Source organism: Pleurodeles waltl, chromosome 11, assembly GCF_031143425.1.
Source record: "Pleurodeles waltl isolate 20211129_DDA chromosome 11, aPleWal1.hap1.20221129, whole genome shotgun sequence".
In the NCBI taxonomy this organism is placed as follows: domain Eukaryota; kingdom Metazoa; phylum Chordata; class Amphibia; order Caudata; family Salamandridae; genus Pleurodeles; species Pleurodeles waltl.
In genome coordinates, this window is record NC_090450.1 from 985,768,391 (window position 1) to 985,782,327 (window position 13,937).

A 13,937-nucleotide genomic window follows, 5' to 3' on the forward strand; every position below is an offset into this window, starting at 1 on the left:
CCCAAAAAACCCAAACAAAGGACAATAAGACTAGCCATGACCTGATGAGTCTTCATTGTCTAAGTGGAAATATCTGGACAGTCCATCTGCATTGGAGTGGGTACTCCCAGGTCTATGTTCCACTGTATAGTCCATTCCCTGTAGAGATATGGACCACCTCAACAATTTAGGGTTTTCACCTTTCATTTGTTTTAGCCAAAGTAGAGGTTTGTGGTCTGTCTGAACAATGAAGTGAGTGCCAAACAGGTATGGCCTCATCTTCTTCAGTGCCCAGACCACAGCAAAGGCCTCCCTCTCTATGGCAGACCAACGCTTTTCTCTAGGGGTCAACCTCCTGCTGATAAAAGCAACAGGTTGATCCTGGCCCTCAGAATTGAGTTGTGATAAGACTGCCCCTACCCCTAATTCAGATGCATCAGTTTGAACAACTAATTTCTTGGAGTAACATGGGCTTTTTAGGACAGGTGCAGTGCACATGGCCTGTTTCAGATCCTTAAAAGCTTTCCGACAGCTAGCTGTCCACAATACCTTTTTAGGCATTTTCTTGGAGGTGAGGTCATTAAGTGGGGCTGCAATGGAGCCATAGTTCTTAATGAACCTCCTGTAATACCCAGTGAGGCCTAAGAAGGCTCTCACCTGGGTCTGAGTTGTAGGGGGAACCCAATCTATGATAGTTTGGATTTTCCCCTGAAGTGGTGCAATCTGTTCTCCACCTACCAGGTGTCCCAGATAAACCACTTTCCCCTTGCCCTATCTGGCACTTTGAAGCCTTGATAGTGAGGCCTGCTGTAGGAGGCTGGACTGGCTTGTAGTGAGTACCAAGGGGTACTTGCACCTTGCACCAGGCCCAGTTATCCCTTATTAGTGTATAGGGTGTCTAGCAGCTTAGGCTGATAGATAATGGTAGCTTAGCAGAGCAGCTTAGGCTGAACTAGGAGACGTGTGAAGCTACTACAGTACCACTTAGTGTCATATGCACAATATCATAAGAAAACACAATACACAGTTATACTAAAAATAAAGGTACTTTATTTTTATGACAATATGCCAAAGTATCTAAGAGTGTACCCTCAGTGAGAGGATAGGAAATATACACAAGATATATATACACAATAGCAAAAATATGCAGTATAGTCTTAGAAAACAGTGCAAACAATGTATAGTTACAATAGGATGCAATGGGGAAACATAGGGATAGGGGCAACACAAACCATATACTCCAAAAGTGGAATGCGAACCACGAATGGACCCCAAACCTATGTGACCTTGTAGAGGGTCGCTGGGACTATTAGAAAATAGTAAGAGTTAGAAAAATAACCCTCCCCAAGACCCTGAAAAGTGAGTGCAAAGTGCACTAAAGTTCCCCTAAGGACAAAGAAGTCGTGTTAGAGGAATAATGCAGGAAAGACACAAACCAGCAATGCAACAACTGTGGATTTCCAATCTAGGGTACCTGTGGAACAAGGGGACCAAGTCCAAAAGTCACAAGCAAGTCGGAGATGGGCAGATGCCCAGGAAATGCCAGCTGCGGGTGCAAAGAAGCTTCTACTGGACAGAAGAAGCTGAGGTTTCTGCAGGAACGAAAAGGGCTAGAGACTTCCCCTTTGGTGGACGGATCCCTCTCGCCTTGGACAGTCGTGCAGAAGTGTTTTCCCGCCGCAAGGACGCCAACAAGCCTTGCTGGTCGCAAATCGTGCGTTTGGCGTTTTTGGACGCTGCTGGGGCCCAGGAGGTCGCAAATTGGACCTGAAGAGAGAGGGGACGTCGAGCAAGACAAAGAGCACTCACTGAAGCAGGTAGCACCCGGAGAAGTGCCAGAAACAGGCACTACGAGGATGCGTGAAACGGTGCTCGCCGAAGTTGCACAAAGGAGTCCCACGTCGCCGGAGACCAACTTAGAAAGTCGTGCAATGCAGGTTAGAGTGCCGTGGATCCAGGCTTGGCTGTGCACAAAGGATTTCCGCCGGAAGTGCACAGGGGCCGGAGTAGCTGCAAAGTCGCGGTTCCCAGCAATGCAGCCCAGCGAGGTGAGGCAAGGACTTACCTCCACCAAACTTGGACTGAAGAGTCACTGGACTGTGGGGGTCACTTGGACAGAGTCGCTGGATTCGAGGGACCTCGCTCGTCGTGCTGAGAGGAGACCCAAGGGACCGGTAATGCAGCTTTTTGGTGCCTGCGGTTGCAGGGGGAAGATTCAGTCGACCCACGGGAGATTTCTTCGGAGCTTCTGGTGCAGAGAGGAGGCAGACTACCCCCACAGCATGCACAAGCAGGAAAACAGTTGAGAAGGCGGCAGGATCAGCGTTACAGAGTTGCAGTAGTCGTCTTTGCTACTATGTTGCAGGTTTGCAGGCTTCCAGCGCGGTCAGCAGTCGATTCCTTATCAGAAGGTGAAGAGAGAGATGCAGAGGAACTCGGATGAGCTCTTGCATTTGTTATCTGAAGTTTCCCCAGAGACAGAGACCCTAAATAGCCAGAAAAGAGGGTTTGGCTACCTAGGAGAGAGGATAGGCTACTAACACCTGAAGGAGCCTATCAGCAGGAGTCTCTGACATCACCTGGTGGCACTGGCCACTCAGAGCAGTCCAGTGTGCCAGCAGCACCTCTGTTTCCAAGATGGCAGAGGTCTGGAGCACACTGGAGGAGCTCTGGACACCTCCCAGGGGAGGTGCAGGTCAGGGGAGTGGTCACTCCCCTTTCCTTTGTCCAGTTTCGCGCCAGAGCAGGGCTAAGGGGTCCCCTGAACCGGTGTAGACTGGCTTATGCAGAATTGGGCACCTCTGTACCCAACAAAGCATTTCCAGAGGCTGGGGGAGGCTACTCCTCCCCTGCCTTCACACCATTTTCCAAAGGGAGAGGGTGTCACACCCTCTCTCAGAGGAAGTTCTTTGTTCTGCCATCCTGGGCCAGGCCTGGCTGGACCCCAGGAGGGCAGATGCCTGTCTGAGGGGTTGGCAGCAGCAGCAGCTGCAGTGAAACCCCAGGAAGGGCAGTTTGGCAGTACCAGTGTCTGTGCTACAGACCACTGGGATCATGAAATTGTGCCAACAATGCCAGGATGGCATAGAGGGGGCAATTCCATGATCTTAGACATGTTACATGGCCATATTCGGAGTTACCATTGTGAAGCTACATATAGGTAGTGACCTATATGTAGTGCACGCGTGTAATGGTGTCCCCGCACTCACAAAGTTCAGGGAATTGGCTCTGAACAATGTGGGGGCACCTTGGCTAGTGCCAGGGTGCCCTCACACTAAGTAACTTTGCACCTAACCTTTACCAGGTAAAGGTTAGACATATAGGTGACTTATAAGTTACTTAAGTGCAGTGTAAAATGGCTGTGAAATAACGTGGACGTTATTTCACTCAGGCTGCAGTGGCAGGCCTGTGTAAGAATTGTCAGAGCTCCCTATGGGTGGCAAAAGAAATGCTGCAGCCCATAGGGATCTCCTGGAACCCCAATACCCTGGGTACCTCAGTACCATATACTAGGGAATTATAAGGGTGTTCCAGTAAGCCAATGTAAATTGGTAAAAATGGTCACTAGCCTGTCAGTGACAATTTGGAAGAAATGAGAGAGCATAACCACTGAGGTTCTGATTAGCAGAGCCTCAGTGAGACAGTTAGGCACCACACAGGGAACACATACATATAGGCCACAAACTTATGAGCACTGGGGTCCTGACTAGCAGGGTCCCAGTGACACATAAACATACTGAAAACATAGGGTTTTCACTATGAGCACTGGGTCCTGGCTAGCAGGATCCCAGTGAGACAGTGAAAACACCCTGGCATACACTCACAAACAGGCCAAAAGTGGGGGTAACAAGGCTAGAAAGAGGCTACTTTCTCACACAACCCCCCCCCAAACGAAGGACAATAAGGCTAACCTTGGCCAGTTGAGACTTTATTGTCTAAGTGGTGATAAGTAGAGAGTAGCTCTGCAATAGACTGGTTACTCCCTTTATCATCCACTATATGGTTACTTCCCTGTGGGGATGTAAACCACCCTGTTTGAAGTTTTTTAGCTAAGCAACAATGTGAAGATGTATTTTCAGAGTTTCTATCAGTAAGTTTTAGTTTAGAGCAGTGGGAATTGTCCACTGAACCTATTTGTAGTGATGGAAATGCCAGACAGGGATGCTGTCTCAGAAAAGCCATAGCTGGGCAAAAACTTTGTCCATATGGCTGGAAGAGAGAACAGGGATGCTGTTTCTCTTGGGTTGGAGAAGGGCAGGGATGCTGTCCTATCAGCTCCACACTAGGGCAGGGATGCTGTCCTAAGTGTTGTGAGGCAGTGCAGAGTTTCTGCACTAAAGTTTCTCTGGGAGGATTGGAGGGATGCTCCATGTTAACTAAAATGGTGCTCTTTTTGTCACCAATGTTAGTTATCCCACAGAGAGGTACTTCTACCTCAGGGAGTACAGCTTTGCCAGCTGATGATTCCCTTGGAACAGGTGCCACCCCAGGAGAGGTTTCTCCCACCACAGGAATGGTATCCTGAATGGCAGGGTGGTTAGGGGATACTGTGATACCCTTTTTCCTGTTGATGGAGAGGGATCCTGAGTTTTCAGGCCTTCTCTCCTTTGCTTTTTCATTTCAGTAGAAATGAGAGGGAACAATTCCTCTGGGATGCCCAGCATGGCTGCATGGGCATAAAACTCTACATCAGCCCAACCTGAGGCCTCTAGGTCATTACCTAAGAGACAGTCTACAGGTAAGCTAGGTGATACCACCACCTGCTTAGGGCCAGTAACTCCACCCCAACTAAACTGAATTATAGCTAAGGGAAGAAACTTAGTGGAGTTATGGACATCAATAATCTTATACTGTTGTCCAATGATGTGTTGTTCAGGAGGCAGTAGGTTGTCAGTCACCAAAGTGATACTGGCACCTGTGTCCCTGTAGGCCAAGGCCTCAACACCATTTATTGAAACTGTCTGCCTGTACTTATCCATTGTAAGGGGACAAGCAGCCAGTGTGGCAAGGCCAATGCCACTAGGTGTGACAGAAACTGTCTTGGGACTGACTACCCCAGTTTCTACTATGGACGCAAAAGTGAACCCAACTACACCCTTAACTTGACTGTTGCCAGCAGTCCCACCACTAGTACCACTACTGCTAGGGGCACTAGAGCTTGATGTATTAGTGGTGGTAGGCTCAGGGGGTTTACCTGGACAGGACTTATCCCCTGGCCTATGGCCTCTGTTTTTACACACAAAGCACCAAAGCTTTTTAATGTGTGCAGGTTGAGAAGAAGAGGAAGAATTAGTTTTATCCCCACCCTCTGAAGAGTGTTTAAGATTTGAAGTGGGATCTTTGGTTTTACCCTTATCCCCATGCTTATCTTGAGATTTTTCACCATCTTTCTTCTTATTGCCATCTTTGTCACCCCCTGTATGAACTTTTCTGTTCACCCTTGTTCTGACCCATTTGTCTGCCTTCTTTCCCAATTCTTGGGGAGAGGTCAGATCAGAGTCTACCAGGTACTGGTGCAACAAATCAGACACACAATTATTAAGTATATGCTCTCTCAGGATTGTGTTATACAGGCTTTCATAATCAGTAACTTTACTGCCATGTAACCACCCCTCCAAGGCCTTCACTGAATGGTCAATGAAATCAACCCAGTCTTGTGAAGACTCCTTTTTGGTCTCTCTGAACTTTATCCTGTACTGTTCAGTGGTTAAGCCATAACCATCCAGGAGTGCATTCTTAAGAACTTGGAAATTATTAGCATCATTTTCTTTCACAGTAAGGAGCCTATCCCTACCTTTTCCACTAAATGATAGCCATAGGATAGCAGCCCACTGCCTTTGAGGGACATCCTGTACAACACAGGCCCTCTCAAGTGCAGCAAACCACTTGTTAATGTCATCCCCCTCCTTGTAAGGGGGAACTATCTTGTGCAGATTCCTGGAATCATGCTCTTTAACAGGATGACTATGGGGAATACTGCTGCTGCCACCATGGGTATCTAAACCCAACTTCTGTCTTTCCTTCTCTAATTCAAAAGACTGTCTATCCAAATCCAGCTGTTGCTTTTTAAGCTTCAGTCTGGTTTGTTCCACCCTCAACTTATTGAGTTCCCTCTCTAACATTCTGTCATCAGGGTTGGTGGGAGGGACATTCCTAGAAACAGAGGTATGATGGGAATGAACAGAAGGAGACCTGTCCCTTACAGAAGCCACCCTAACAGCTTGGTTAACAGAAACATTACTACCAGTATGGTGAGAATAAATGCTTTTGCTATGATGTGAGACAACACTATTTGTATGGTGTGGCTCATCATCATTACCAACTATGCTAGACTGTCTAGTAATGGGCAGGCTAGGAAGTTTCTTTCCTGAATCTTTTCCTGGGGGAGTCCCTGAATCAGATTGAGAACTATTAGGTACTTTTTCAACAGATGAGGCACCTATGGCCTTATCCTGTTCTCTAAGCATGTTAAGTAACAGTTCCAAGGAAGGATTCTTCCCTACACTCAAACCTCTCTCTATACAGAGACTCCTTGCTCTTTTCCAGCTAAGGTTGTCATATGCAAGTTTGGACAGATCAACATTTTGGCCTGTGCCAGACATTTTTAGAGAGAGTTAAAGTGATAGTAAAAGATAAAAAGTTTGTCAGAGCTTTTTAGAAAGACAGAGAAAAAAAACTTTTAAAACTTTTTAGAACTTTTTAGAAAGTTAGAAGTACTTTTCAGCACTTAGAAAAGAGTGAAAAGAGGAAATGCAAAACTTTTTGGCTATGTGTATATACACTGACCTTGTTTTGTATATTTTTCTCTTATGAAAAGTACAATGACAAGAGTGGTAAGTAGTCTCAAGCACTTATCCCACCACTGCACAACCAATGTAGGAGGCTGGACTGGCTTGTAGTGAGTACCAAGGGGTACTTGCACCTTGCACCAGGCCCAGTTATCCCTTATTAGTGTATAGGGTGTCTAGCAGCTTAGGCTGATAGATAATGGTAGCTTAGCAGAGCAGCTTAGGCTGAACTAGGAGACGTGTGAAGCTACTACAGTACCACTTAGTGTCATATGCACAATATCATAAGAAAACACAATACACAGTTATACTAAAAATAAAGGTACTTTATTTTTATGACAATATGCCAAAGTATCTTAGAGTGTACCCTCAGTGAGAGGATAGGAAATATACACAAGATATATATACACAATAGCAAAAATATGCAGTATAGTCTTAGAAAACAGTGCAAACAATGTATAGTTACAATAGGATGCAATGGGGAAACATAGGGATAGGGGCAACACAAACCATATACTCCAAAAGTGGAATGCGAACCACGAATGGACCCCAAACCTATGTGACCTTGTAGAGGGTCGCTGGGACTATTAGAAAATAGTAAGAGTTAGAAAAATAACCCTCCCCAAGACCCTGAAAAGTGAGTGCAAAGTGCACTAAAGTTCCCCTAAGGACAAAGAAGTTGTGTTAGAGGAATAATGCAGGAAAGACACAAACCAGCAATGCAACAACTGTGGATTTCCAATCTAGGGTACCTGTGGAACAAGGGGACCAAGTCCAAAAGTCACAAGCACGTCGGAGATGGGCAGATGCCCAGGAAATGCCAGCTGCGGGTGCAAAGAAGCTTCTACTGGACAGAAGAAGCTGAGGTTTCAGCAGGAACGAAAAGGGCTAGAGACTTCCCCTTTGGTGGACGGATCCCTCTCGCCTTGGAGAGTCGTGCAGAAGTGTTTTCCCGCCGAAAGGACGCCAACAAGCCTTGCTAGTCGCAAATCGTGCGTTTGGCGTTTTTGGACGCTGCTGGGGCCCAGGAGGGTCCAGGAGGTCGCAAATTGGACCTGAAGAGAGAGGGGACGTCGAACAAGACAAAGAGCACTCACTGAAGCAGGTAGCACCCGGAGAAGTGCCAGAAACAGGCACTACGAGGATGCGTGAAACGGTGCTCGCCGAAGTTGCACAAAGGAGTCCCACGTCGCCGGAGACCAACTTAGAAAGTCGTGCAATGCAGGTTAGAGTGCCGTGGACCCAGGCTTGGCTGTGCACAAAGGATTTCCGCCGGAAGTGCACAGGGGCCGGAGTAGCTGCAAAGTCGCGGTTCCCAGCAATGCAGCCCAGCGAGGTGAGGCAAGGACTTACCTCCACCAAACTTGGACTGAAGAGTCACTGGACTGTGGGGGTCACTTGGACAGAGTCGCTGGATTTGAGGGACCTCGCTCGTCGTGCTGAGAGGAGACCCAAGGGACCGGTAATGCAGCTTTTTGGTGCCTGCGGTTGTAGGGGGAAGATTCCGTCGACCCACGGGAGATTTCTTCGGAGCTTCTGGTGCAGAGAGGAGGCAGACTACCCCCACAGCATGCACAAGCAGGAAAACAGTCGAGAAGGCGGCAGGATCAGCGTTACAGAGTTGCAGTAGTCGTCTTTACTACTATGTTGCAGGTTTGCAAGCTTCCAGCGCGGTCAGCAGTCGATTCCTTATCAGAAGGTGAAGAGAGAGATGCAGAGGAACTCGGATGAGCTCTTGCATTCGTTATCTGAAGTTTCCCCAGAGACAGAGACCCTAAATAGCCAGAAAAGAGGGTTTGGCTACCTAGGAGAGAGGATAGGCTACTAACACCTGAAGGAGCCTATCAGCAGGAGTCTCTGACATCACCTGGTGGCACTGGCCACTCAGAGCAGTCCAGTGTGCCAGCAGCACCTCTGTTTCCAAGATGGCAGAGGTCTGGAGCACACTGGAGGAGCTCTGGACACCTCCCAGGGGAGGTGCAGGTCAGGGGAGTGATCACTCCCCTTTCCTTTGTCCAGTTTCGCGCCAGAGCAGGGCTAAGGGGTCCCCTGAACCGGTGTAGACTGGCTTATGCAGAATTGGGCACCTCTGTGCCCAACAAAGCATTTCCAGAGGCTGGGGGAGGCTACTCCTCCCCTGCCTTCACACCATTTTCCAAAGGGAGAGGGTGTCACACCCTCTCTCAGAGGAAGTTATTTGTTCTGCCATCCTGGGCCAGGCCTGGCTGGACCCCAGGAGAGCAGATGCCTGTCTGAGGGGTTGGCAGCAGCAGCAGCTGCAGTGAAACCCCAGGAAGGGCAGTTTGGCAGTACCAGGGTCTGTGCTACAGACCACTGGGATCATGGAATTGTGCCAACAATGCCAGGATGGCATAGAGGGGGCAATTCCATGATCTTAGACATGTTACATGGCCTTATTCGGAGTTACCATTGTGAAGCTACATATAGGTAGTGACCTATATGTAGTGCACGCGTGTAATGGTGTCCCCGCACTCACAAAGTTCAGGGAATTGGCTCTGAACAATGTGGGGGCACCTTGGCTAGTGCCAGGGTGCCCTCACACTAAGTAACTTTGCACCTAACCTTTACCAGGTAAAGGTTAGACATATAGGTGACTTATAAGTTACTTAAGTGCAGTGTAAAATGGCTGTGAAATAACGTGGACGTCATTTCACTCAGGCTGCAGTGGCAGGCCTGTGTAAGAATTGTCAGAGCTCCCTATGGGTGGCAAAAGAAATGCTGCAGCCCATAGGGATCTCCTGGAACCCCAATACCCTGGGTACCTCCGTACCATATACTAGGGAATTATAAGGGTGTTCCAGTATGCCAATGTGAATTGGTGAAATTGGTCACTAGCCTGTTAGTGACAATTTAGAAAGCAGAGAAAGCATAACCACTGAGGTTTTGGTTAGCAGAGCCTCAGTGAGACAGTTAGTCATCACACAGGGAACACATACAGGGCACACTTATGAGCACTGGGGCCCTGGCTGGCAGGGTCCCAGTGACACATACACTAAAACAACATATATACAGTGAAATATGGGGGTAACATGCCAGGCAAGATGGTACTTTCCTACAATGACACACTACTCCACTCTATGCCACTCCACAATACTTTACTCTATGCCACTTCAAACTACGATACTCTACTCCATGACACTTTACTCCACTCTAGTCTATGACACACTACTCCACTCTATGCCTCTCCGCAATACTCTACTCTGTGCCACTTCAATCTACGATACTCTACTCCATGACACTTTACTCCACTCTATGCCACTCCACTTTGTAATACTCTACACCACTTCAATCTACGATAGTCTACTCCATGACACTTTACTCCACTCTATGCCACTTCAAACTACGATACTCTACTCCATGACACTTTACTCCATGACACTTTACTCCACTCTAGTCTATGACACACTACTCCACTCTATGCCACTCCGCAATACTCTACGGCACTTCAATCTACGATACTCTACTCCATGAAACTTTACTCCACTCTAGTCTATGACACACTACTCCACTCTATGCCACTCCACAATACTCTATGCCACTACAATCCATATTACTCTACTCCATGAGACTTTACTCCACTCTATTCTATGACACACTACTCCACTCTATGCCACTCCACAATACTCTACTCTATGCCACTTCCACCTACGATACTCTACGACACTTTACGCCACTCTATACTATGACACAATACTCCCCTCTATGCCACTCCACAATACTCTACTCTATGCCACTTCAATCTACGATACTCTACTCCATGACACTTTACTCCACTCTATTCTATGACACACTACTCCACTCTATGCCACTCCACTCCGCAATACTCTATTGCACTTCAATCTATGATACTCTACTCCATGACACTTTACTCCACTCTATTCTATGACACACTACTCCACTCTATGCCACTCCACAATACTCTACTCTATGCCACTTCAATCTACGATACTCTACTCCATGACACTTTACTCCACTCTATTCTATGACACACTACCCCACTCTATGCCCCTCCACAATACTCTACTCCATGACACTTTATGCCACCCCACTACATGAGTGTACTACGCTCAACAACACTATTCAACTCTTGCTACGCCACTCCTCATTATTTTATTCCACTCTACGCCACTCTCCTTTATGTCTCTCCATGACACTGTGAGACTCTACATCCCACCAATGGATGACACTCTGGAGCACACCATTATCCTTTACGCCATTAACTTTTAGCCATGCTGAACAGTACCCATGCTAGTGTACACATGGGTAAAACACATTGGCAAAGGCAACAGCTCTTGCATAGGCAAGACCTATTGGCTTTGCCAGTGCCTGTTTATAAGGTATGGAACGCTGAGGTGACTTGCAATATCCTTATCATGTATGCCAAGGGGTACTTTATTCCATATAATACATAAACAAACCACTTAAAACCTTAGTGCATAGCTTCTGTCATTGTGAGCTATTAAAACAGCAGAAGAAAGAAAAGCAACATTCCATGTGTTGCGTTAAACAGCTGCTTTAATTATGCTCTGTGACCTGACCTGCCTTTTACCTGGGCTGCTGGCTCTGGCAGAAGGCATTGTGACATCAGAACGCGACTGCAATAACCTTATAATCGTCGAGTTTTGACATCTTTTCTTTATAATCCATGACTTAGTGCATCACAAGAAGCCGATTATAGAAATTAATGACTGACGTTTATACATGGATCACAGAATCCCATGTATTATATAGCCTGTAACACCAAGACCTTCTTCAGTGTAAATGCTTCCCGTTATGACTGATGTGGAGCTGAGCTGCCCAAGATCACACAGAGGAGTACAATTGTTATTAGAACTACGGTTTCAGAGCATCCGCTTACAATTGTTGTACCTGATCACTTTTGATATCTCCAGTGCGGTGTCATTTTGCATGAGGCGAGGGGCATGATTGGTGTGGGGCACAAAGGGTTTGGGGGGGCATTCCCACGAAGGGAGGCCGCAAAAAATGGCACAGTGAAGTCTACAAGATTTCACTGCAACATTTTTTCTGACATTTTTAACACCTGCTCTGGGCAGCCGTTAAAGTGACAGGCCCATAGTAACCCATGGGTCTCCGTAGTGCTTTGTTGTCAATCCAGCAAAGCGCCATAATAGCATCATAAATTTTGACACTATTGTGGAAAGAGGAGCCATGGTGCGCCGTATTGCAAGTACGGCGCAACCATGGTGTGCTGAGGTGGGGTATGGGCAGCGCAAGAAAAGTAGCGCATTGGAACGGATGTGTCACTTTCTTGTAGACCGGCCCTATAGGATTGTGCCTCCATGTGCCACATTCGCAGAATTTTATTTTTTACGCTAATGTGGCTCAACGAGGCAAAAATCGCCGCACCATCTTTACAAAGTGGCGCAATGCATGCATTGTGCCACTTTGCGACTCCTTGCGACACATTTTGCTGGCCCAAGGCATAATGTATGCAAGAGGGGGCGTTCTGGCACTAGGAGGCCTGCAAAAATGGCGTAGTGAAATCTACAATGTTTCATTGCGCCAATTTTGGCGTCATTTTTAACGACTGCTCAAAGCAGGCGTTAAAATTACGCACCCATTGAAATGAATGGGACTCCCTGCACTTTGTTCCACTAGCGTAAAATTTTTTGATGCTAGTGATTCAAAGCGCCACAATAGCGTCAGAAATGTTGACGCTATTGGCCTACCGCGCCATTGCGCGCCCTATTGTAAATACGACACGCCCAGGGTGTCGTTAGGTGGCAGTGATGCCCCACATTGTTGTAAATCTGGGCCTTAATGTCTCCTACGCCGCTGCCTTGGGTGGTTGTGAAATAATCTCTTACTGCCTCCCTCTTCTGGCAGCCTCCAGTACCAGCACTTCCCAAGGAGGCGTATCCCAGGAGGCGCTATACTTACCGTGCCAGGACTTCTCAGCAGGACACTGTCATAAACGGGTTATTACATGTGTTTCTCAGCATCGCTGCAAAGTGTGCATTGTGTTAAAGGGAACAACGCCGAAACGTCTTAGGGTTAAAAACATAAATGGAGCGGAGGACAGCACAGGCTTCTAGACGTACGTGTCGTATACTGAATAGGCAGACCCTTCATTCCTTACAGCGGAATGTGTTTGAAGGGGCTGCTGGACTTATTGGGGTAGGGGCAGTGCCTAATTTGAGCCGGTGCGGGGCACCGGCACTTATTTTTGAGGGCCGGCACATTATTATTATTTTTTTTTGCATCAGGCATTTATTGCGTGCGAAAGACACATGGGAAAGATGGAAGAGGAAAAGGACGTAAAAGCGTTACAAGGGGAGAAAGCAGAAAGCTGCAAGAGTGAGCAGAAGGGGCAGGGAGTGGCTGTAAATGCATTAAAGAGGCCCGAGATGGCTTCAGGATTAGCTGCCTCAGTATTCGGTGCTCGCACATTTAAATACAGCAGCCGCGTGTTTCAGAGGTGAGCTCTGGGCACCGGCACGTTTTAATTTACAAATTAAGCACTGGGTAGGAGACGTTCACTGAAAAGCAATAAAAATGTGCTCGTGAGCTCTCTCCTCTGTCTAATTAACGCTGCCCGTTCTTTCTCTCCCTTTCTGCCTCTCTCTCTAGCTCTTTCTCTCTCTCTCTCACTCACTCAGGCTTCAGTCCTGGGAGGCACATCCTTAAATTAAGCGCTGTAGGGACCTGCAGCGGCGCTAACGATCACTAGACACTAGGGTTTTCAGATACATGGTTTCGATTTGAAGTCTGGGGCTCACCAGCTGCAGCAGGAGGTCTCTCGTCTTCAAGGTGACAGCTTCTTCTAAAACTTATTTACACGTCACGTGACAGCTCTTGTGCAAGCTCCAGCGGTCGAGCCCAATAAAGTGCTGAATCTGAAAAATAAAAAGGCAGGAAGAAAAACTGATGGAAGCAGGCTTGTGATTGGACGGGAGCCCATGGGACCCACAGGTGATGCAAATCCATGGTGTGTTGAGGGACACACCTGCAGCCCCTTGTGAAGTCCCTCTTTTTATTCAAGAAGTTCTCCAGTAAGGGAGAAACACACATTTTAAGGGGCCACACCACAGGCTAATTTTAACTTGTGTGTGTTTCTGCCTCTTTTATGCTGGCTTGGTCGTTCGTATTTTATAATGGCGAGTTTTATTTCTTTTTTAAAATTAGTTT

The 13,937-nt window shown here is 47.3% G+C and overlaps 1 protein-coding gene across 2 annotated transcripts in view; it reads right to left on the minus strand.

Annotated features, from left to right (window-relative positions):
- Positions 1-13,630, minus strand: part of LOC138266470 (catechol O-methyltransferase-like) — a 102,062-nt gene extending 88,432 nt beyond the window's left edge. For both annotated transcript variants that reach the window (XM_069215295.1, XM_069215296.1), the window contains exon 1: positions 13,529-13,630. The gene's annotated coding sequence lies outside the window, so the exon portion shown is untranslated. The remainder of the gene's footprint in view (positions 1-13,528) is intronic.
- Positions 13,631-13,937: the final 307 nt, after the last annotated feature.